Consider the following 24827-nt stretch of genomic DNA (forward strand, 5'->3'; position numbering starts at 1 on the left):
AGTCAGAAGGACATGAATTCAAATTTTACCTTAGATATTTACTAGGTGTATGACCCTGGGCAAGTACTTAATCCTGACTGCCTCCTTCCTCCTCCTCCCCCCCCCCCATAAGACTTTTGTCTTTTTCATTTGGAAGGAAAAAGGAAAAGCGTTTGACAGTTGTCTCCAGGCATATTTAGAGCTTGTTATAGAGAAAAGAAATTATAATTGCTCTGCTTTATCTTCTATTAGTAAATGGAAGCTGACAAAGAAGCAGACATAGTATGTATGTATAGACATTTAAAGATAGATAACAAAAACAGTTGATTGGAGATCATAATAATTATATACATTTAAAAATCAACCTTTTATATTTTACATATGGAAAAAAATGAATGCTAAAGAGATGTGATTTGTCTAAGATAAAGAGCTAAATCTTAAACCCGGGCTTCCTAACTTTAAGTATTTTTTTTCTTCATATTATTTTGTATTATGTTCTATTGATAATTGGGAGAAAAAAGAATAGGAGCTACAATGTGGATACAAATTTTGGTATAAAGATAAAGATTTGCATATTATTAGTTAGAAGGTGATTGTTTAAATCAGAAATTGGCAAACTATGGAGCAAGGCAAAATCCTGTCTTCTGTATTTCCAAGTGAGTTAAGAAAAAGTTTCCCCTTATATGTTTAAATACAATAAAACTTTATTTAAAAATGAAAAAAAACACTTATTTCTCAAATGCTATATAAAAATAGCCTGCTAGCTATAGTTTACTAACTGTTGGCTTAAGCTATAAAAGTAAATGAACTTTCAGAGGAAAGGATTATAGAAGAAGAAGAGCACAGGGCAACTGTTTTGAAAAATGACTAGAAGGAAGGAGTGAGAAAGGAGGAGGGGTAAGATGAACCAGATGCCAGGAGAATTCAAAGTCATAGTAATAAACAAAAAGGAGGGTGAAGGAAAAACTTGCCAGTGATATTGTAACATAAGAGGCTACATAATGAAGTAACAATGTTACTTCAATAATGAATCTTAAAAGAACTTTCACTAGATGGACATCATCTAGTGATCTTAAAGAAAGATTTCTATAGACTAGTTAGGAGGGTAGAGAGCAAAAGTCAAATAAAGGAGTTTTAAAAAAGTGAATGAATAGTGAGCCCATGAAAAGCACTGTTATTTCTTAGCTTTTTTAATTAGCATGTATCTTTTAGAAAGGATAGAAAGATTGGCTTTCGATGACAATTCTCACCACAATCGAAAATGAGATTTCATTTTCTACAAACCACAATTTTAATGTCAAACTGGATCATACCTAGCAATATAATAATGATTTAATAAAATACAATTCTAATGTCCACGGTCAGTAAGAGTGTGACTCTTAGAGCAATGTCTGTAATATACATATTTTGGTGGCTTTTTTTCTTTCCTTTTACAACTACCTTCATTAAATCTACCCACTTCATACATTTTTAATGGTGTCATAAAATGTTTCCAGTGTATCCTACAGACAATAAGAGGAAAACATTACATGTAAGAGACTTCCTGGGAATGTTTTTTTGTTTGTTTGTTTTTGTTTTTTGCACAATTGTTGCCAATATTCCTCATAAAATGAATAAATTCTCATGAATTAAGTATTAAAATATAATTCCAATATACTTTATATATTTAAATCTTAGATTCAAATTATAAGCCCAGTTCTTCTTTGTAGTTCAATGTTGAGAAAGGGCTTTCATTTCCTTCTCCCTATAGAAACCATCAGATCAGTAAAATGGAAAGGGAAGAAGACTTTCAGTACCAAGATGGCATAGTGAGGAAGGAACCCTTTAAAATTTTTCCAAATGCCCCTCTAAATAACTAAAAATAAAACCTCTCAGAAATGATCTAAGAGAAGGGGAATGACTTGTTAGCCTGGCAGGAAAAATCAGCGTTACTGGAGTGGGAAGGGAACAACAGTAGCAGCAGTAGAAGCAGCACCCAGTCTCATAAGAGGTACCTGTGACAAGACTCTATGCCTGGGACAATCTACCAGCAAGGCTCCTTAGGCAAGAGAGCAGTCTGTGCAGCTCAGCAAGATCCCACCCTAGTGATCCCAACCCCAATAAAAACCACCACCTAGCCCTTGACCCCAATTGTTGAACATTAGTGAAGCCTTACCCTGGGGCATACTGACAGAGAGACCCCCAAATCCACAGCAATTTAACAACAGACATCCATCCCTTGGACAAATCAGCAACAAAATTATTCCTCTAGGATCTGTTAGCTGAGAGATTCTGTTTCTATAGCAACCCAGAAATAGGGTCCCACCCCTGGGGCAGACCAGCAACAAGATTCTTCCTCCAGGACCAGATACCAAAAAAGACTGTTAACCTAACAACCAAGCCACAAGTCTTCTGAAGCAGACCAGGAGCTAAACCCTTCACCCAAAGGGGGTCAATAGGGAGTTCTTATATCCCAGTACAAATCAAATGTGAAATCTACTCTTCCCTGAAAGCAAGCAGCTAAGCCCCAGAGACCAGTGAAATCCAGTAATAAGATCCAGAGCCCCAGTACAAAAAGCTTGGGGCAATGTAAGGCCAGAGCCCAGCTGTCACATAAAAACACTAAGTCACAAAAAGAAAGAAAGAAAAATGAGCAAAAAACAAAAATGAGTCCGATCATAGAAAATTAATATGACAATAAGTAGGATCAGGGCATAAACTGAAAAAAAGGAAAACAGTGTCAAAATGGTTACATGTGAAGCATCAAAGAAAAATATGAATTAGTCTCAGTCCCAAAAAGAATCTTTAGAAGACATTAAAAAGGATTGTGAAAAGCAAATCAAAGAAGTGGAACAAAAATTGGGGGGTAGGAAGTAGGAAGAAGTGAGAGTAATGCCAGAGTATCATGAAAAAGAGCTAGTAGCAATGGAAAAATACATATTTTTTTTAATTACTGGAGAAAAAAAAAACTTCTGAAAAAATAGAATTGGCCCAATAGAAAAGAAAATAGGGAGCTCATTGAAAAAAAACAATTCCTTTTAAATTAGAATAGAACAAGTCAAAAATAATGATTCCATGTGACATCAAGAAACAATTTTTTTTAAGTTAAAAGAATGGAAAGAGAACATGTGACATCTTATTAAAAAAAAACAGATGACCTAGAAAATAAATGGAGAGATAATATGAGAATTATTGGATTACATGAAAGTATGACTTAAAAGAAATAAAAAAGCCTGGACAACATCTTTCAAGAAATTATGAAAGAAACCCTGCCCTGATATATTAGAATCAGAAGGCAAAATAGAAATTGAAAGAATCCACCAATGACCACCTTAAAGAGATTTCAAAATGGAAATTCCCACCACAGTCAAATTCCAAGGCTCATAGATTAAAGAGAAAGTATTGCAATCAGCCAAAAAACAAAACAACAACAACAAAAACTATTCAAATACTGTGGAGTTAAAAGTTAGGATTACACAGGAATTGGCAGTTAGAAAGAACCCCAGGGAATGTGATAATTTTATCATTCCTGATGTTAGATGATTATTTGATAGAATTTAATGGAGGAATCTTCTATCACTAAATTCAATCAGAGAATAGGAAAGTAATTAATATATATGTAATTTAAATGTATATATACTTATATGTGCACATATATGTAAACATGTGTGATTTAAGATGACACCTATTATTGGATATTTTGTCATTTATACTGCTGCATGATGAAAGCTACTTCTCTCCCATATTCCCTTTGGCCATTTTTCCAGATAGGTTAGCATCATTGATGCAACCTGCCTCAGGAAATAAAGAGGCTTTTAATTCATTTCCATCTGAGAGCAAAGGAAGAAAACAAATGATAAGGAGAGACAACCATAGCATCTTCTCAATCCTGCTTCCCTTTTAGACTTTGGGATCCAAGAAAAAGAAAATTGGGGTTTTGTCCTTCTTTCTGTCTTAATCTTTTATATTCCAGATGAAAGAAGTAAAATCTCTGACTGTGGAGCTCAAGGCATAGATTTATGAGAGTCCCATAATGCAGCATAGATTTTTCTAGTCAGTTCAACAATGAAGTTGGTGACCACCAGAATGCTAACCAATCATGGCTTTAGAACCAAACTAGATGGTAGTAATAATATGCAAGAACTAAGCTAATCTGAGAATCAAAACTGTATTTCCACTTCCTGAAGCTCACCCCAACTTTTACTGTGGTTTGAAAAATATATTTACATTCCTTCATGCTAAATCTCTAAAGCAAATATTTCTTTTTAAAAGCTTATCTGATGTCAAGGTGTTAAATGGAACTAGATTGACACTGACTGACACCTCAAAGATGGATGAGTATAATTGGTGGATAATGCAGTCAATAAGAAGAAAGAAGGACTGGAGAGAGAGAGGAAGGGTAGAAGGAAGGAAGGAAGGAAGGAAGGAAGGAAGGAAGGAAGGAAGGAAGGAAGGAAGGAAGGAAAAAATCATTTCTTAAGCACTTACTGAAAGTACCAGGCTGCCAGAATGGTTTTGAATTTCAAAGGAAGCAAGCAACAGATGGATCCAGGACCAACTCAAAGAGAGAAAGACAAAGAGGGGAGGAGTTCTTTCATAGTGATTCTTCAATATTCCACAGTAATAAGTGGGCCATAGTAGATTGTTCCTGGATGAGTAAGCAATTTGAGCTAAGAGAATTCCCATTATGGGATAGCAGTAGAAGAGCTTTTTTTTTTTTTTTTTTTTTTTTTTAAGCTCCAAAGGAAGTCAGAAATAGAGCTGGGAGATTAATGGTGTGATTAACTAACTACAAAGAATGAAATAGACTTTTTTTAAACAGGGCCATTGTGGGAAGTGAATACATATTTATTTCCAAGATTCTTTTTTTCTTTCGTTTCCCCCAGCAGTTTAGAGAAATGTGGACATTGGGGGTGGGGGAATTAAATCTTTTTTAATAGGGGAAAAAAACTTTAAAAAATTAATAAATGATTTAATTTCCAGCAAATGTTGCAATTTAAAACCTTGTGTCTTGAAAAAGTACTTATCTTTCCCCAAATTTAAAATCTAAATAAAGCAAAATACCAGTTAAGATTTACAAGGCAATTTCTTTCCAAACAGATATTTGTTCCTTAGTCCTAGAGAAAGTATTGCTGAAGAAAACAGAATACTTAATAAATTGGGAGGTGTTTGAAATAAATGACTCTTTAAAAAAGGTTTAAATCCTAAAGTCATTTAAAAACCTGTCTCTAACATGAAAAATGCATAGAAAATGGGTAATTAGGAAGTAATGAAGACCTTGCAGAATAAGCTATTGACAAATAGAAGATAAGAGCAAATTTGGACCATATTGAAATGTATACAGAAAAGCATCTCTGCATAACTGGTCTCTTGGGGAAATTATAGGATTTGTTTTAGGCTTCCAATTATTTATTAAAAGTTAAGGAAAACTGGGAAGTTAGCACAATTTTGAAAAAAGAAGTTACACTAGGATGCCAAAGAGAGAAATTTGAGTTTAGTGAGCAATAATAATAAAAAGAAATCAATACATTGATATAGAGAAAAATGCATGGGAAATTTTATAAAAAATATGCAGAGATCAGTAGGGTCCTAAGAAATAACTCTTTGTTTTAGGTAAATACTAAATAATTTTATTAGTTAACAAGCATTTATTAAGTGCCTACTATGTTCTAAGTACTGTGACAGGCATGGTAAAGGAATTTTCAATACTTTAGTATACAAGATTAAATTAAAGTTTATATTTACATTATTTAAAAGATGTGTACATAAACACACATGCATATGTATATTTCTACATATATAGAGAGAGACACAGAAAGAGAAACAGAGACACAGAGAGAAAAACAGAAAGACAAGACACAAACACACACACAGGTGCTATTTAATGTATTAATTTAGATAGAATTAATAGATGTATATGAATGACATTAAAATTAAAAGGAAATGATTATTTAAAATGAGGTTCACTGATAGGCACTCTAGTTAGCATTTTTTTTTCTCAAGTGGGCTTTAATAACAATAAAGAATGATGCTTTGATCACACAAAATACCTGACACAACCTAATAATAATAATAGTAATAACAATTGCATCAACTCATTGATGATTTGTATTGGTCAACCTGCCATCTGGGGGATGGGGTGGGGGGAAGGAGGGGAAAATTTGGAACAAAAGGCTTTGCAATTGTCAGTGCTGAAAAATTACCCATGCATATATCTTGTAAATAAAAAGCTATAATAAAAAAATTTAAAAATACATTGATGATTATTTCCACTGTTCAAATAATTTTCACAAATCTTCTCAACTGATACATGGAGGAGATGATATGGCATAAACTAACTTTCTAGTCCCTAGAGGAATCAGTACATTAAATTTCAAATGTACGTGAACTGTAGAAGTACCTTCCACATTTTTGACATTATCCTCTATAGGTTCAAGAGAGTGCATATATATAGGGATGATGGCACATATTGGGGGAGAGAGAAAAGCCTATATCTACATATACATATATATATATATATATATATATATAAAACAGAATCAAAAAGGATTACAGAAAAACATTCTTTTCTTACCATACAAGTGGTTGTTTTCCTATTCTTGGAATTGCAGACCAAAATATAGTTCACAGACCTATAGAACAAAAATAATCAATTAAAATCAATTAAGCATTATTTATCAATCACTGTTTTAGGCATTATGCTGCCAGAAGTATTCATACACACACACACACACACACACACACACACACACATACCCACACACACATGGGTGTGGGTGTATATGCATATATTTTTTCATAATATACTTATTCACACATATATATGTATACATATATATGTATGTATGCACACAAATGCTTACACATATATAAACACATATGCCTACATACATATATACATATATACAAACACATATACATACATATGGCTTTCTATCTATATCTCTGTCTGTATATCTATCTACCTATTTCTTTCTATCACTCTATCTATCTAGCCATATCTAAGAGATTACATTCTAATAGGGGAAGAAAGCATCCTGATCTAGAAAGGGGAGACTAGCAGTGGGGTAGATATACACAGTCATACTATTTGGAAATATCAAGGAAGTAATAATTTTAAAAAATCAAGCTAATTCAATTAAAATAAAACAAAGACAGCAAAATAAGTCAATCTTTAAATGCAATTCCACTTTAAACTTCTAATATAATAGACAAAGGAAAGAGCTTGGATATATTTATGGTCAAATTTTTCATTTCCAGTTACATTTTGTTCACTGATGATTCATAAGACATCATGCTCAGTGATCCCACATTCACTATTTCTCTCTTTGTCAAATGCCTAGACAACTGGCTCAACCCATCAAAATCAGGGTTTTCTAATAATTGTTTCTTTTCCTTTCAAGTACAATTTGTTAATCCTACAGCTTACTTCTTATGTTTGATCCTTGATTCATGACCAATCAAGTCACTAGCTATATTACAATCTGATTTATCATATTGGACACCTTGATGCTTCATTAGAAATATGCACATAAGTACACATAAATTCACATTTTATAGCAGGAGGTTAACCTGAGAAAGCAAGTTAAACATCCTCATTTTACAGATAGGGCAACTATAGATAGGATAGATAGAAAAGATTAAATCTAGTCCAAATTTGCACTATTAATACTTAACAGAAAGGAGGTAGAAAAACAAGATTTTTGGCTCCATAATCTAGTTCCCCTTTCATTCCACAACACAGAATCCCTAAACAGGTTTATTTGAACATTTCATCACCAAGCAGCTAGTGACCATTTTTCCCCCTAAGTACACCTTTGAAGTGTAATCTTAAAATATATAAACATGTTATGCCAGGAGACAGATGAAATGCATAATATAAGAATGCCTAGAGAAAGTAGATGGTGTTTGAAGCATAGTATGTATGTGAATTAGTAGGGCAGATGCCAAAATGGTATATCCTCTTCTAGGCTCCAAACTTCTAAAAAGATTTTAAATCAGTTAAAAAAAAAAAAAAAAAAGAATGATTGTGCTACCCTCTTTGACTCTGCTGAGAATTCACATGGCTTAACATATTCATTTATTTCTTTGGTAAGTGAAAGTTGTGGGAAAATTGGATGTAGTTCAGGAAAAAAAAAATCAGCACTTCTAATTGGAGGAAAATGAACAATTGATTCATGACAAGAGATTAAAGAAACTATGTATGTATAGCCTGGCTAAACAATAGTCCAAGAGGCTATGAGAGGTGGATGAGGTTGCAGTTATTTAAAACCTCTGAGCATTAAGGGAAAAGAGTATTTGCTTGGTCCTTGCATAATGGATATAATTAGTATTAATGGACTGAAATAAATAAATGGTTAATGTACACTGGGTTTAAGTGGGGAATATGTTCAAAATTATATCTTTTACTAGTAATCTAAGGAAAGTGGTAGCGGTTTTAATAAATTGATAATTTGTTAATGAACTTTGCTCATTATATGGCCTCAAGGCCTATTTGCCAAATGTGCTCATGTCCCTATATTAGCAGAGAGGGTGATCATTGGAAATTATTATCAGGACATAAAGTGTTTTTAATATTTTTTCTTCATATGCAGAAAGTTCAATAGATTCTGAGGGATTATCTAAATCCTAAAAGGTGTTAAGGAATAAAATCAAAACACAATAAAACAAAGTAAGAATAATAAAAAGAAAATCATCTAATTTACTGAAAAATATACCACATAGTTGAGGAAAACACAACTATTTCCCAATTTGTATATAATTTGAATCTGATGATAAATAAAATCCAGCAACCCAACTCAACAGAACTTTGTTAAATTCATTTTATGTTTAGAATTATTCTTTTCTCCTTCAAAGTAAAACAATGAATCATCTGGGTGATTTAGTAATTGTGTAGTAGAAACAATAAAGGATCAGCTAGATAGAAAATATCATGGGAAAACTAACATGAACAGATTATGAGAGACAGTAGAATTCAGCAGCACCTGGCTTTCTGTGGTTCATGGAGTCATAAAGAAGCAGACATTACTGAATGACTGAACAACATATATATGAAGTCATGCAAAACATATTTCCACATTAGAACACATTTCAGAGGGGGGAAAAAGATAGAAAAATAAAGTTTTTAAAAAGCTCTGAGTTCATCAGTTCTGTCTCTGGATGTAGAACTTCAGAGAAACTACAATGAGTCTTCCAGTATTATCGAAGATCATTGTATTTATCAAAATAATTAAGTCTAACATAAGTCACTATATCATTACTTTATAACTGTTATTGTGTATACTTTTCTTCTAGGTCTTTTCTACTTCTCTCTCTCTCCAGAATAATAATGTTCCATTACAATCATATTCCACAAGTTGTCCATCCATTCAACTGATGTTCAATTCTTCAGTTTTCAGTTCTTGGTAACTTTACAAAAAGACCTGTTATAGTTTTGAACATAGACATCTTTTTTCCTTTTTCTTTGATCTCTTTGGAGTATAGATCTAGTACTACGTCAACGAATATTCCCAATTTTATAACACTTTGGGTTTGGAATCAAACCCAATTTGATTCTGCAAAATGATTGGACTAATCCATAGCTCTACATACCTTCCTCCATTTCCCACTTTCCTCTACCTATTCATGTATTTGACCATTAATCAGTTGAGGAATGACTTTTACTTTTTGATGCAGTTGGCTCATTTATCTATAAATTTGAGAATTGAGGCTTTTATTAGAGAAATTTGTTAAAATTTCCCAAGTCTCCTGCTTTCCATCTAATTTTGTCTGCATTGTTTCTTTTGTATAATTTTAAAAAAATAATATAATTATATATATGTGTGTATATGTTATACACACATACACACACATATACATATATATATATATATACACACACACATATATATATATATATATACCTTCCATGAGCCTTTGTAGCTTTTTTTTTGTCCTAGCCTCTTCCCTTTTCTACATGTCTTATAAGTACTTTTTTTGTGCTCCCTTAATTTCCTTCTGATATCATTCTTTATATATAAATCATGTACAGATTTTAGCCTTATGTTATTAAATGGTATGATGTTTGTCTATGCCTAGTTTCTGCTTATCTCAGCTTTCTACTTATCTCAGCAGTTTTGCAAAATAATGAATTCTTGTCCAAATATTCTGGATCTTTGAATTTATCAAATATTAGGTTATTATACTCATTTGCTTCTATTTATTATATATCTAATTTATTCCATTGATCAACCATTCTATAACCTATCTAATAGCAGATTGTTTTGATGACTACTTTTTTGTAGTATTATCTGAAATTTGATACTGCTAGACTGCCTTTTTCCACCTTTTTTTTTCATTGATCCCCTTGATATTGACATTTTTTTTTCCAGATGAATTTTGTTATTATTTTTCTACCTCCTTAAAATTATTCTTTGGTTTTATGATTGGAATGGCACTGAATAAAAATTAACAGGCAAAATTATAATTTTTAAAATATTGGTATTTATGAGCAATTAATATCTTCAATTATTTAAACTTTTCTTCATTGTCTGAAAATTATTTTAAATGAAATTTTTCTTTCTATATTTTTCTTGCTTGAATGCATTGGCATTATATAAAAGTGTTTGTAACTGAAGAGAATTTATTTCATAACCTTCCACTTTGCTAATGTTTATTATTTTTTCAATTAGTTTTTTAGTTGATTCTCTATGGTGCTTTAAAAAGTCATACATTTTGAACAGGTCGGGTATTTTAATAGGAATACAGAACTGGTTCGTCATTAGGAATGCTATAACTATAATTAGTCATAAATAAAACAGAAAGAAATCAAATGGTTATATTTGGTTTGAGATTATTTAGTTTTCAGTGAATTTTTAATCTATCTTTATATGGCTTTTTGTACATGAAGTTTTTATGCCATTATAATTTGAAAACAATTCATTTAATATTTCTGCCTTTTGCATTTGACTGTGATATTTTTATGACTTCAAACATGGTGAGTTTTGGGGGTAGGTAACTTGTACCACAGGAAAAAAAAAAGATATATTCCTTGCTTGGTTTTCTCCAGAGGTTTGTCATGCCTACTTTTTCTAAAATTCTATTTATCTCCTTCACTTTTTTCTTGTTTTTTTTTTTTTTGTGTTTAGATTTATCTATTCATGAGAGGGGGAGGTTGAAGTTATTCTCAAATATAGGTTATTTGTTTTTCCTATTTTTTTCCTGTAAATCACTTAACTTTTACTCTAAGAATTTGGATGCTATACCACTTGGTACATATATGTGTAGTATTGATATTTCTTCATTGTCTATGGTAACTTTTAGTAAGATTTCTTTTAAATAGATATATTATTGTTTTTAATTTGTCTAACATGAGGATTACTACTTCTGATTTTTTTTTTTTACCTCACCTGAAACATAATACATTCATCTCCAGCCTTTCACTTTTACTATATGTGTATTTCTCTTCATGTAGTAGGATTCTGATTTTTAATCCATTCTGCTATCCACTTCCACTTTATGGGAAAGTGTATGTATCCCTTTTACATTCAGAATTATGATTACTATTATTCTTCTCAATCCTATTTTCTCCCTCTTTATATTTTTCTCTCCTCTTTTACTCTGTCCCTACTCACCAGTGTTTTGCTTTTGATCATCCCCTCCCTCAATGTGTTATTCTTTCTACCAACTTCTTTTCTTTGTCCTTTCCCACTTTACTTTGCTCTTTCTTCCCTCCTCCACTTTTTCTTTCTCCTTCAACCTCCCTAGAGGTTTAATAATAATAATAATAAGTATCTTATTCCCCTTGAGCCAAAACTGAAATTAAGTTTCAAACAATGCTCAATTCCCTCCCTTCTTTCCATCTATTGTAATAGGTTCTTGTGCCTTTTCATATGATATAATTATCCCATTCTTCCTCTACCTTTAATCCCACTATAATCTTTTTGTTCATTCCTTAATATTTTTAATATCATATTAAAATTGACTTATACCCTCACACTCTGCCTATATATATTTATATTGCTTGTTTTCTCAATGGATAGGGGTGGAGAGAATTTAGAACTCTTTTTTTTAACAAATGTTAAAAATAAATAAATTATTGATTTAATAGATGAAAATTTTTTAAAAGAATAAGGATTGTATTTTGTCAAAAACACATATATATATAGATATAATGATATTAATGTTAGTATTTTTTATTGATATAGTGATTACATTTATAGTTTTTTTTTTAATTGAACCAGACCTGTATTCTTAGGATGAATATGTCCTGGTCATAGTGTAAGATCTTTGTTATATATTATTTATAACATACAATAATTATAACATTATGACATTACATATATTACCTATGTAATTATACATTTAATCATGAATGTTATATATTCCTATATATGTATTAAGATCATTAGTATTTTATTTATAATTTTTTGTGTTAATATGCATCAGAGAAATTGACGTATATTTGTCTTTCTTTGTTTTTGCTTTCCCTAGTTTCAGAATGAAAACCATATGTATACTACAGAACGAACTACCAAGTTTTTCATATATACTATTGGAATCAATTATTCTTTAAATATGGAATTCCTCAGAGATCCAGTTGCGCCTTTTTCTTTTTCTCCCCACCCTAAGGGATCTCATAATACCTTGTTTAATTTATTTTTCTAGTATAGGGTCCTTTACATATTCTATTTCCTCTTCTGTTAATCTGGGCAATTTCCTTTTTTTTTTCTTTGTAAATATCTATCTCTTTTAATTAGTCAGTTTTATTGGCATGTAATTATGCAAAATAGCTCTTAATGTTTTAATTTCATCTTGTCATAAATACTTAATGTGCCTTCTTTCCCTGCCTATTTTCTTTTATCTATTGACATTCAATATTTCTTCAATTTCCTTTCTTCAATGAATTCAGTGCCCAGCTCAGTACATTTCTTCACATCAGCTCTTGTTCTTATATCAAGACATGTAAACATATATATCTATAAAGCATTTATGTTGCCCATGGAGGTTTTATGTATCCATGTGGGGTTTTCTAATTTCAGCTTACATAGAAAAACAAATAGATTATTATGAAACCTTATTCACCTTTCTCCAAAGGAGACTTTAATTTATCCTCAGAAAGTAGCAGGAGACAGAGAAGGAACTTCTCTTCCTTACTTTACTAATAATCTCTTAATGACCTAATCCAATTCCCCTTTTTTTCAGTCCTCTTTTTCTTTGATCCTCCTACAACTTTCAACACTATTGTGAAGAACACTGTCTTCTCCCAGATTTTCTCTTCTTTCTAGAATTATGTGACATCATTCCTTCCTGGTTCTCATTTTCTTTAGCCTAAAAAATAATTTTTACCTTAAAGCCCTATTTTCTTGAACCATATCCTTTAACAGGGATATAATCTTCCAATGTCCCTTTGAAGGCTTGACTATCTTCCCAACAATTGCTAGTTACACAAATATCATCACAAATATTGAAAAATAAAGAATTTATTTATCTAAGCAGAAAAAAGCAATAATAATGACATTAATGATAACTAATATTTAAAGGACACTTTTGTTTTGGAAAGTGCTATACATGAATATCTCAGCTAAACCAAGAGAGTCACCAATCTTATTCAAAGGGAAATTTGAGTAAATCTCCAATTCAGTAAAGTGGAAAAAGGCATGCTTGAGGATCAGACTTTTTTTATGTATTGGATTTTTTCCAGAATCTTTCTTTCCCTATAGAGGAACCCCTCTGAAGATACCATGAACTTTCTATATGTACATTCTAAAAACTGCAAGATTGAAGAACAATTGTCTTCTCCAAAACTATGACCAATTCTACTCCTCTTGAAGGCATAGAGTAAGGATTAATCATTTCTCCAATAAAGAGAGTCTTATGCAAATGCTCAAAAGGATTAAGCTCTGTTTACATTTTGATGCTCTTTCAAATACTCTAAATCCCAGTTATTTAATTCTCATATTCTATTCCTTCATTCTACCTTAGCTGTACAGAGATGGCTATAACTTTATTCCTTTTTCATAAATTCTGAAATTCTTTTATTCAATTAAAGCTTATCATTTCATCTTTTCCTTTGCCTTATAACTCCTAACCTTGTTATTAGTCTTCACTTTGACCTATAATACCACCACCCCTGGCTTCATCTTTCCTACTCCAACTGAATTTAATTATTTTTTTTCCATCTTGCCTCCATATTGAATCATTTTAAATTTATACTATGCTTTATACTAATTCTTTACTTTCTTATTCTTTCAGGCTCTGAAAAGTCGCAACTTTGTTATCTTTCACTCTTATTCACCTGCTGCTAAATGGAGGCCAAGTCACAAAATAATTCTACCTGGATCCACTCTAAATTCATATTATATGATTTCAGTTGTTTCCTGAATTCAGCAATGCAATTCTCCCATTCACCTTAGATCTTATTCTAAACCTTTTCATTGCTTGTTAGGGCTTCCTTGATTCTCCTGTTTCATGCCACTTAGCCAAAGGTTTCACCATAGAAACTGAAACCATTGTCAAGATGTCCCTCTTCTTCCTTCCTCCTTTTTTTCACCTCATTTAGACATCTTCTCTAAGTGTCTCTTTCTTCACCCTGAAGAGGGGTACTCCTTCTCCATGACAAGAGTAAAACTAGCTATAAGAATATTTGATCCTAACCTGTCCTGTTATCCCCAACATATTACCCACTGTGTCTCTAAATATTTAATCTCTCCCTACTTATTGTATTGTTTCTTGATGCCTAAAAATACACCCATATCTTCAAAAATAATTATTTGATCCTCTCCTCCCTTCCATGGATAAACTCCACAAGAAAGTCATATATAAATGTCACCTCTTTTTCTTTTCCTTTCATTTTTTTTTAAACTCCTTACATCTAGTTTCAGATCTCATCATTAAACTTCTCTTCCTTACTTTACTAATCTCTTAATGACCTAATCCAATTCCCCTTTTTTTCAGTCCTCTTTTTCTTTGATCCTCCTACAACTTTCAACTCTGTTGTGAAGAACACTGTCTTCTCCCAGATTTTCTCTTCTTTCTAGAATTATGTGACATCATTCCTTCCTGGTTCTCATTACCTGACCTTTCCTTCTCAATATAGTCAGATCACATGTAAATAACCAATCCCTGAAAGTCAATGAATTCACACTATTTGAAGTTATAATTATATGAAATATAGTAATTTCCCCAATCAAATAGAAATATGCAGTGCAAATATGAATAATGTCATCACTTGCAGAGATTTATTATTCCCACTAACCCGGACCAGTTGTATCTTTTTGTAAGATTTTTATCTATGTCATTGCCACAAACTAGCCTTCTCATTCTGGAATATAGTTTTCTTCTTCCATTGGTGAGCCTCCATTTTGGGAAGAAGACCCAAGCCAATCCTTGTGGCTATGTCAGTATCTGCACTCTGTCACCATCATTTACCAGTACATTCCCTTATTCACCCAACCACCGTTTTATTTGTGCCATTAGAATGTAAGTTCATTAAAGAGAGGGATTGGTTTTTTAACATTTATTTGATCTTTGGCACTTAAAATAGAGCCTAACACAAAATAAGAAGAAAGGAACATGCTTACTACAGTCAGACACTGTGTTAATTATATTACAAATAGATCTCATTTAACCTTCACAACAACCCTGGCAAGAAGATGCTATCTATTATTATACACATTTTATACTTGAGGCCAAAGAAGCAAACAAAGGTTAAATCACTTGTTCAGTGTTAAAAAGGTGCTTAGTTTCTAAGACCAGATTTGTATTCAGATCTTCCTGACTCCAGGTTTACCTCTAGTAGGGAGTAGATATCTAATAGTAGATATATGGCAGTTAGTTAATAAAAGTTCTTGTCTTGTTTTATGACCTATATGCAAATGATTTTTCAGTTCCTTATATAAAATTATAATTTTTCCTACTTTTTTAACATCTAGAATGATATCTAGTAAACATCTAACATTTCTAACTTGATAAAAACAAGCAAACAACAACAACAACAACAACAACAAAAAACTTCGTTATCCTTCCTTCCTAAATCTTCCCCTCTTCCAAATTTCCTTATTACTGGAAAATACCACCATTTTCCTTGTCAACCAGGTTTGAAACTGTGGAATCATCCTCAATTCTTTATCTACATTCACTCTACAAATATCATCTGTTGTCTAGGTCTCATACTTTCTTTCCTCAGAATATCTTTCTCATACATTCTCTTTTCTTTGCCTACATAATCACCACTCAGGTGGAGGTTCTCATGACTATATGACTATATATGACTATATGACTAAAAACAAAACAAAACAAATTTTCTCTTTAGCTTCTTTGACTTAAGTGTCTGCCCGTTATAATCCATCTTCCTTTTAAATGTCTACATGATTTTCTCAAAGTTTCCTTCTTTCTTCCTACCCCCCTCAATATCAGTATTTCATGGCAATATCAATCATGAAATCTTCTGTTGGACATTTTATAGTGTTGCCTTTTCATTTCTATATTTTGTTGTCATTAATATGAACTATAATCCAGCAAGAGTCTACCTCTTACTTTTCCTTGTACAACTCTCCCTTTCTCATATGTACATATTTTCACTCTCTTTTCATTCTCTGTAACAGAAATGCTCCCCCTTTCACTTCCTGGCTTTTCTGGCTTCCTTCAATGCCAATGCCTTCCTTCTGAGATTAAAATTAATTTACATTGTATATATCCTGTAAATCAACTAGGTAGCTTAGTGCATAAAGTGCCAGAAGCCTCAATTCAAATAGGCCCTCAAACACTCACTTAACCTTTATTTGCTTCCCTTAACCCTATTTGCCTCAATTTTCTCATCTGTAAAATAAACTGAAGAAGAAATGGCAAACCACTCTAGTACCTTTGCCAAGAAAACCCTTAGGGTCAGAAAGAGTCAGAAAGGATTGCAAATGACTGAACACAAAAACTAATCTTCCATGATAATGGTAAATATTTTTTGTTAATCTCCACAACAAAATATTTTGTAAATTCATAGTTATTTGCATGTTATCTCTCCCATTAGAATGTGAAATCCCTGAGGACAGGGATAATGTATTTAACTTTCTTTGTGTACTTAGCACGTAGGAGAGGAACTGGAACAGAGTAAGAACTTAATAAATGTATTTTTGTTTTGTTTTGTTTTTCTCCCAAAGGCATTTCCCAAAGAAAATAAAGATTAACCTGTAAGGCATGTTACAGCAAATTTGTTGTTCTACTAAAGCATTTAAAAAAAAAATTCCCAAGGAAAAGATCTGCACTTGGTAAAGACTGACTTTATCAGTCAGTCTATATTCAATGTGTCTTGAAATGGTATTCTGAATATGGGAGATAACAGTATGTACCCAACGTTTGATTTTTGTCTTTTGGTTCTATTGGATATTCTCAGTCCCTGGAACACGGAAATGGAAATAGCCAGAAAGTCATGTGTGGTTTCAATATAAAATTACTTCATGTCCCTGAGTATTGGGATAGAAAGGTTAATTACTTTTTTTCTTAGAAAGTTATAAAATTTGAGACTTGTTATGAGATAAAAGGTACTGTCCTTTTGTCACTACAGTCCTGGATTTTTGCTACTGTAGTCTAAGGAAAAGCAGCCTTCTATTACTCAAATGTTCCATGTTTAGGTAAGAATATAATATTTTAAACCATTTAATTGAAAGTCTTGTGGCTTTGCAAAATCGCAAAAAGGTCAAGCAGAGAGCACACCTGCCTTAAAATAGGAAATACACATTTTTGCACAGAACATAATGCACTTTTTTTGGACTGATTCCATTACTTAATTTTAACACTGGCACCGGGAAGCACTTTTGCTAAGAAAAATAATATTTAAGATAACACCCTTAGTAGAATAGATTGCTGTTGTCCATGTTTCAGAATTTCATGATGTGAAAAAAACCCTGAAGTGACATTACAAAACAACAATAACTGAACTGGTGTTTCTTAATTAGAGGCAAAAATGATTAGCTTCTTTTAATTAAAATGCAATACTCAGCAGTACATTTTTATGTGACTTATTTTAAATTTCATTTTATTTTTTTTAGTTTTGAATATGGCTTGCATTTTACTAGACCCCTATTGAGAAAATAACCCTTTTAGGTAAAACTTCCTAAAATGCATGTAGATTTTATGTATACTATTCTGGCAAACACAACACTATTTTTGAGAATGAATATGTAAGTGATAGTAAATCAAATCACTGTAATACTGCAATAAGAAATAATATCAAATCATTGGTCATCACAAACTAGGCAGATACCAGCACTCTAGGTCATTTTTGGATGTAAAATCCCCACAAATTTCAATTCTAAGGAGAATCAATGACTGCACATTAAAATTTTCCTTATGACTAGGTTTCAAAGCCAGTGTGCTTTGAAAGAGAGAGAATTCTGTGGAGAATTCCTTGTAGGACGCCATTTACAACTGAAGGGCTGCCTCTGTGGAAATCCCTGAGTCTTTGAGATGACACTGAACTACTTGAATAGAATCAGTTAAATCCATGGCTTAGTGATCCTGTCAGTTCACATGGATTCAGTTTCCTTAAAGATAGCAAATGCCAATTGCAATTAATTCTTTGATCCATGCATACAGCTCTAATCATTTTACTGACCTCAGTCTTACTGATCTTCAATTGTCTAGTTTTCATCTCAAACCAGATTTCCTATAGAAATACTATTCTTATTATCTTTCCTGCAAAGCCCTCTTTCCTTCCAAACTTTCCTATTTTGATGAAGGATATTACAATTTTCCTAGTTACCTAGTCTTACCATCATGGTTTCACCCTCTATTCCTCACTCATCTCAATCTCTCTTTAACAATATTTTATCAAGTTCTTTTGATTTTATATTCTCAGTATCTTTTGTATATGTTCCCCTTTTACCTCTGACAGTTATCATTACTCAGGTACAGATAGGTATTATTTCTCTCTGAATTACTGTAATGCTTCTAGTTAGAATAAAGAGCTTTGATATGGGAAGTCACAAAATAGTAAATGAGAAAAAAAATGGGATGAAATTAGGAATACAGAGTTTCAGAGAGTGCAAAGCCAAATCTTTAAATGCTTCTTTTGCTTGTGTTAAATAATTCTAGAAATTAGAATATGTTTGCTGGATGTTTGATGGTGTTTTTTTTTAATTTAATTTTTTGGGGGCAGCCTTCAGAAATATGTTTTACATATTTTCTCCCATATCCTTTATGGTCTTTAACCTTTTGATGGTTAGGTGAGGTCTATGGACCCTCTTCTTAAAATAAAAATTTTAATGCATAAAATGAAACATGTAGGTGATGCGGTTAGGGAACCAAATGATGCAGTTAGTGGTAATGCAGAGAGTTGGGGTGTGAGAATCCCCTTCTGGTCAGCATAGGTCCAATGAGAATGAATTCACGAACCCAAAATATTAGCCTGGCAAAAGGAAGTTTATTGTGGGCGCTGCAGAAGTCAGCTTTTGCTAGGAAGACTGACTTCAGAATGACAAAGTCCTGGCAGAGAGATAAACGTCTTAGCAGAGAAATCCTGGCAGAGAGTTAACCAGAGGTGTTAACACTGAGAAGAGAATTTCTTCTCAGTGGCTAGGGGTTCTGACAGGCAGCTATGCCAAGAAGAGAGAGGTCCCTTGACAAGACATGATCCTGCTTTGAGCCTCTGAAAGAAATGAACCCAAAATTGCCCTTTAATAGGAAATCTGAGACTGAAGTTCAATTGAATGAAATCACTTCAATGTCACTGCTCCCAGGCCTAGATTTCCAGTTGAATAAGGTCACTTAAGTTCCAGCTAAGTAAGAGTGATCCTGGACTAATTTTTAGCTCAATAGAGGGTACAGCTACTCAATAGAAATATCAGGTCCAGATCTCTAGCTAAATGAGACCACTTAAGTTCAAGCCGAGTAGGGAGTGGCCAATCAATGAAACCAAGGGTGGATCCCTGTCAGGAGAGTTTCAGGGTTCACCCCCATCATAGGGACTACAAAGAAAATCCACTGTATTGAAATAGACTTATCATATTATATTTTAAAAGGTTTAAAGGCCCCTGGTCCAAAATGTCTACACACAATCTACCAGCTTTCCCTTAAAGCAGATCCTTTGTCACTTCTGTGGACTCAAAACAGGTAGCCTAGAGAAAAATGATGTGATAGGTATGGACTAATATGATCTGTTAGAATACATTTTAACTGATTCATTACTGATCTTCTATATCCCTTTCATGCTTAATGTCAGAGCCCTTCATAGGATGCAGAGATATAAGATAAGTCTCCCTTGGCTACTAATGGCAAATTTTCCTTTTATTTATGTTACCCCAAATTTTTATTTGGGATATGGGGGGGAAGAAAACTCTTTTTAGCCTTACTTGTCATTGCTCATTAAAAGCACAATACCCTTATAAAGAGAGGTGAGCCTATCAACAAGTATGTTGATAAAATAAAATTAAATACCAGAAAAGAAAATGCATATGACACTCGATCCTTTTTTTCTCTCTCCTTTCTTCTATCTTCTCATTTTATTCTTCTGATATATTTACTCTTTTTCTTCCTACTCAACTGTTCATAAAATATTGAATCTCTATCAAAAGATCAGAAATAATGGAAGCTCAGAGGATTTTAAGCTTAGAAGCATTTATATTATTCTGTCTTTGGTCAAATTAGTAAGAAACTGCTTTTCCAAATTTTAATTTAGAGTTGTTATCAAAATAACAGACTTCAGCTGCAATATCAAGTACTTCCTGAAGTAGAAAGGAAGATAAGTAGGAGAAAGGATACGTAGGTGTGTTATGCAATCTTTCTTTGGATACATATTTATCTAGAATATGTCTTTTCTTCTATGTCATCTTTGCAGAGTTGTCTGGACCTGTGATTTCACTAATATAGGGAAATCACTAATAAAGACCAGCAGCATCTTTGTAATTTATAGTCTGAAGAATTTCTGAGATAGGAAGAAGTTGTCCAATGTCACACAGCTAGTATATTTTAGAGAAAGGACTTGAATAACAATTCTTCCTGATTTCATACCTAACCAGCTATCCAAATCACTCCCATCTGGAATAGCTTAATTGTCATACAAATCCAAGCAAAAATTATAGAATCATATAAAGTCAGAGAATTCCAGAGTTTAAAAATGACTTTGGAAGGGATGAATCCAAACCATACCTGAATAGCAACATACTAGGAAACCTAGGACCTAAGTGACTTTTTAAGGCACCTTAAATCTCAAAAAGCTTCAATATTTTTTTTTTCATTATGGCTTGAGGAACAGAATTTTGTGTGCTAGTTGTCCTTATAATTTTCTCTTCTTGTTTTTGTGGAATTTTGAAATGATGTTATAGGAAAATATTAACTATTAACTGTAGCTGCCATTAAAAGCTCTGTATTATTAAGCAAAACTAATTACAAAATCAAGTATATTAGTTCATTTTGCCTTCATATTTTTGCATAATAAATGATTAAATATGGGTCTAGACATTACTGGAATATGAAGTTGCCTATATGATATAGTAAGGATGAAAAATAATATCTTGAGAAAGCAGTGATGAAAAATAATATCTCACTAAAAATTAAAACATCCTACTAAAATAAAAAGATAACAAAATGAAAATAGTATTATGATTAAAGAAACTGTTTCTACAAGCTCTCTATTAAAGTATGTGTGCAAGCAGACATACACACACTGCTTTAAGTATTAAACCATCCCAGGAAAATAGTTTTATGAATGCTTATCACACTAGCTGGCTTTCATTGACTGTAGGTTTGAACGAATGGGGAACATTTGATGGGGAGAGGTGAGAAAACTTTAGTAAATTGTAATAATAAAGAGTCATTTAGAAAAATAGGTTGCTATTTGAGAAGAGAAGGCCAACAGCAAACTTCTGACATTCAAATATATGATGGTACCCTTCATGTGTCCGGGACCTTATCTTTTATTGGGTATCATCTAATCAGAAATCTATATCTGGAAAAATACAGTATTATAGTTGAAGGGGAATTCACACAAAGATAATCTAATTCAAACTGACACACATCAAAAATATTACTTGTAATGTATTAAACAGGTTGTCTAAAAGCCTCATTATATTTATTATTACCTGCAACAGGTAACTCATTAATTATTGAAGTAACCCATTGTCAACTCTGTGACAACTTTAGAGGTTATATATTTTTTCCAGATGTTGAGTTGAAATTTGCCTCCCTATGGAATTCTGCCCTCTGACACCTAGAAGAATAAGTTCTTCATACATTTGAAAATTTGAATCACCCCTCTGTCCAATTCTTCTCTAAGATAATATTATCATTTTCTCAAATTGATAACAGAATTATAAGGTTCTGAGTCCTGTCACATTCTGATTATCCTTCATCTGAATCCTCTTAAGCTTATTGATATAATTTCTAAAATATAGAATTTTAAACTGCTAAATGCTAAATGCAGTCTGAGCCAACATAGAGGACCTTTATTGTTCTAAACAAAAGCTTCTTAAAATATGTGTCATGACCCCATATGGGATTTGCATAACTGAATGTGCAGCACTGTGAAATTATGATTTACTATCAGTAGATGTTTGGTTTATATATCTATTTTACACACCTATATCCTGGATCAAGTAAAAATTTCTCCTTCAAAAAATGGTTGCAAGTAGAAAATCTTCAAGAAACCCCTGTTCATTTCAGCATAACATTTCAGTAGCATGAGTTTCTCACTAATCTTCCAAGATACACTGTATATTCAATCCACTAAAATCCACAGCTTGTATAGTATAAATCTCAATATCTAAACATTTTCTATCCTGAATTTATAAAATTATCTTTGTGAATATCCGGTGCCATTTTTAAATCATTCTGTGCAACAAATATTTTCTAAATACCCACTATGTGCAGATGCTGTCATAACTAATGGAGATTCAAAGGCAAAATCAAAATAGCCCCTTCCTTCAAGGAGTTTACATTCTTATGGAGAGATAATACATTAGCACAGGGAAATATAATGCAGAATTCTTAGTGAAGAAGACATAAGCAAGATCAAACAAACAAACATAAAGAAGTATTTGAGAAAGGAAAAATGCACAAATAGTAAATAGACATCATTTTGACCCTTCATTTTAATCTATTAAGGTCTTTTAAAAAAAAGTCTTCAAAATGTTTATATCAGATTTGCATTTAAATTTGCATCATCTATAACTTTGATAAGCATGTCATCTAAAGGTTCATATGACAAACTGGTAAAAAAGAAAGCTTAGAATAGAAGGGCAGATGATAGAGTCCTGGATGGGGAGACCAGTATTCTCCAATACAAAGAGCAATGGATTCCTCATCTGAGGATTTGAATTTGAATTATGGCAAACCTCTTCTACTCTGCTAACTGTTTTTGGTCTATATTCCCAGTCTGAAGAATGGCAGTATAGAGAGAGAAGGGAACTTAAGGAACATTTAATTTAATTCTTCCTTTTATTCATGAGGTAGCTGTGACCTAGAAGGTAGCTTGACAAAGGTCACACTTTCACACTTTAACAAGGTTAAACTCCAAAGCTATGTAGTAACTTATCTAAGATCATAGATAATGTTAGTATCTAAGAAGACCTAGATAGGATATAGATCTTTTGAATCCTCCCTATCACAGATCTCTTTCTAATAAAGCACATATGCTTGATTTTCAAATAGGTAAAAGAGATGAGTTTATAAATTAGATATCAAAATTTGAATTTACACTGTCATATATGTTATAGACAGGCTTTGTATTTTTTTTATCCAAAAGGGAAACGTGGAAACATATAAAACAATTATCAAATCAAAATCTTGTATCTTGGTAAACAGGAGAGTAATGTTCAGATTTGATAGCTATAATAAGAATGTTAAAATTAGTAAATTTATAAAATTAATATGCTAAGTTTTAATTATCCATTAGAAATTCAGAGCTCAAGAAAATAGTTTCCTGTTCAAAAAAAATGCTTAAGTTGCAATGGTATCACAAGAAATGAAGAAAAATACTTCTTTAAAGTTAAATAAAATAGTGTGATTCAAATAAATTGTATTGATGATTTTTAATTAAATTCATTCATTAGAATATGACTAATTATAAACAAGCCTATTTATTTCTGATATTTTTATTCATTCCTCCAAATCTAAAAGGAGAGCCAAAAGGAGAGAAATATAAAGGAAGAACATATGTGTATAAATAATACATGCATATATGTGTGTGCATATATACATAAATATGTACATACATACACATGTATCCACACATATATGCAACCCATAATGACATACTGATACACACATATTTATTATATACATACTTATATACATATATATATATATAAATATATTCAACCATGCGTTCCCTTTTCCCCACCCATCAAGGAATAATTGCCCTCAAATGAAACAGATTAACAAGCTATCTGTAGTGCATAAGTTTAAATATTTCTCTTGGGTACTGAGAGATTTAATGTTCACTAAGTGACATATGGTCCACAAAAAATATATGCTAGTAACAAGACTTGAAATTATTTTTTTTAATTTGTTTTTTTTTTTTTCATTTTTCAAGTCTGGATGTCTATCTGCCATATTCCAATATATTTCAAAATATATACTCTACATACTCATACACACATGTATATATGTATGTTTATATATATATATATTTATATTCTTGCACATGTATATAATTATATATGTACATAAAAACAAGTATATGTAATATAGAAAGGTACAGCTTGAATATTATGAATGCTATTATTATGTATTGATGATAGGGTAGTGATAAAAAGCTCATAAGAGTCATAAGATATGAGTTGAAGTTCCAGATCTACCAAGTGATTTTAGACATTCATATCTCTGAAACTCAGATTCATTATATGTTAAAAAAAAAAAAACACTAATATTATTCTACTCTATTTTACAGGATTATTTTAAGG

Source organism: Sarcophilus harrisii, chromosome 3, assembly GCF_902635505.1.
Source record: "Sarcophilus harrisii chromosome 3, mSarHar1.11, whole genome shotgun sequence".
Lineage (NCBI taxonomy): Eukaryota > Metazoa > Chordata > Mammalia > Dasyuromorphia > Dasyuridae > Sarcophilus > Sarcophilus harrisii.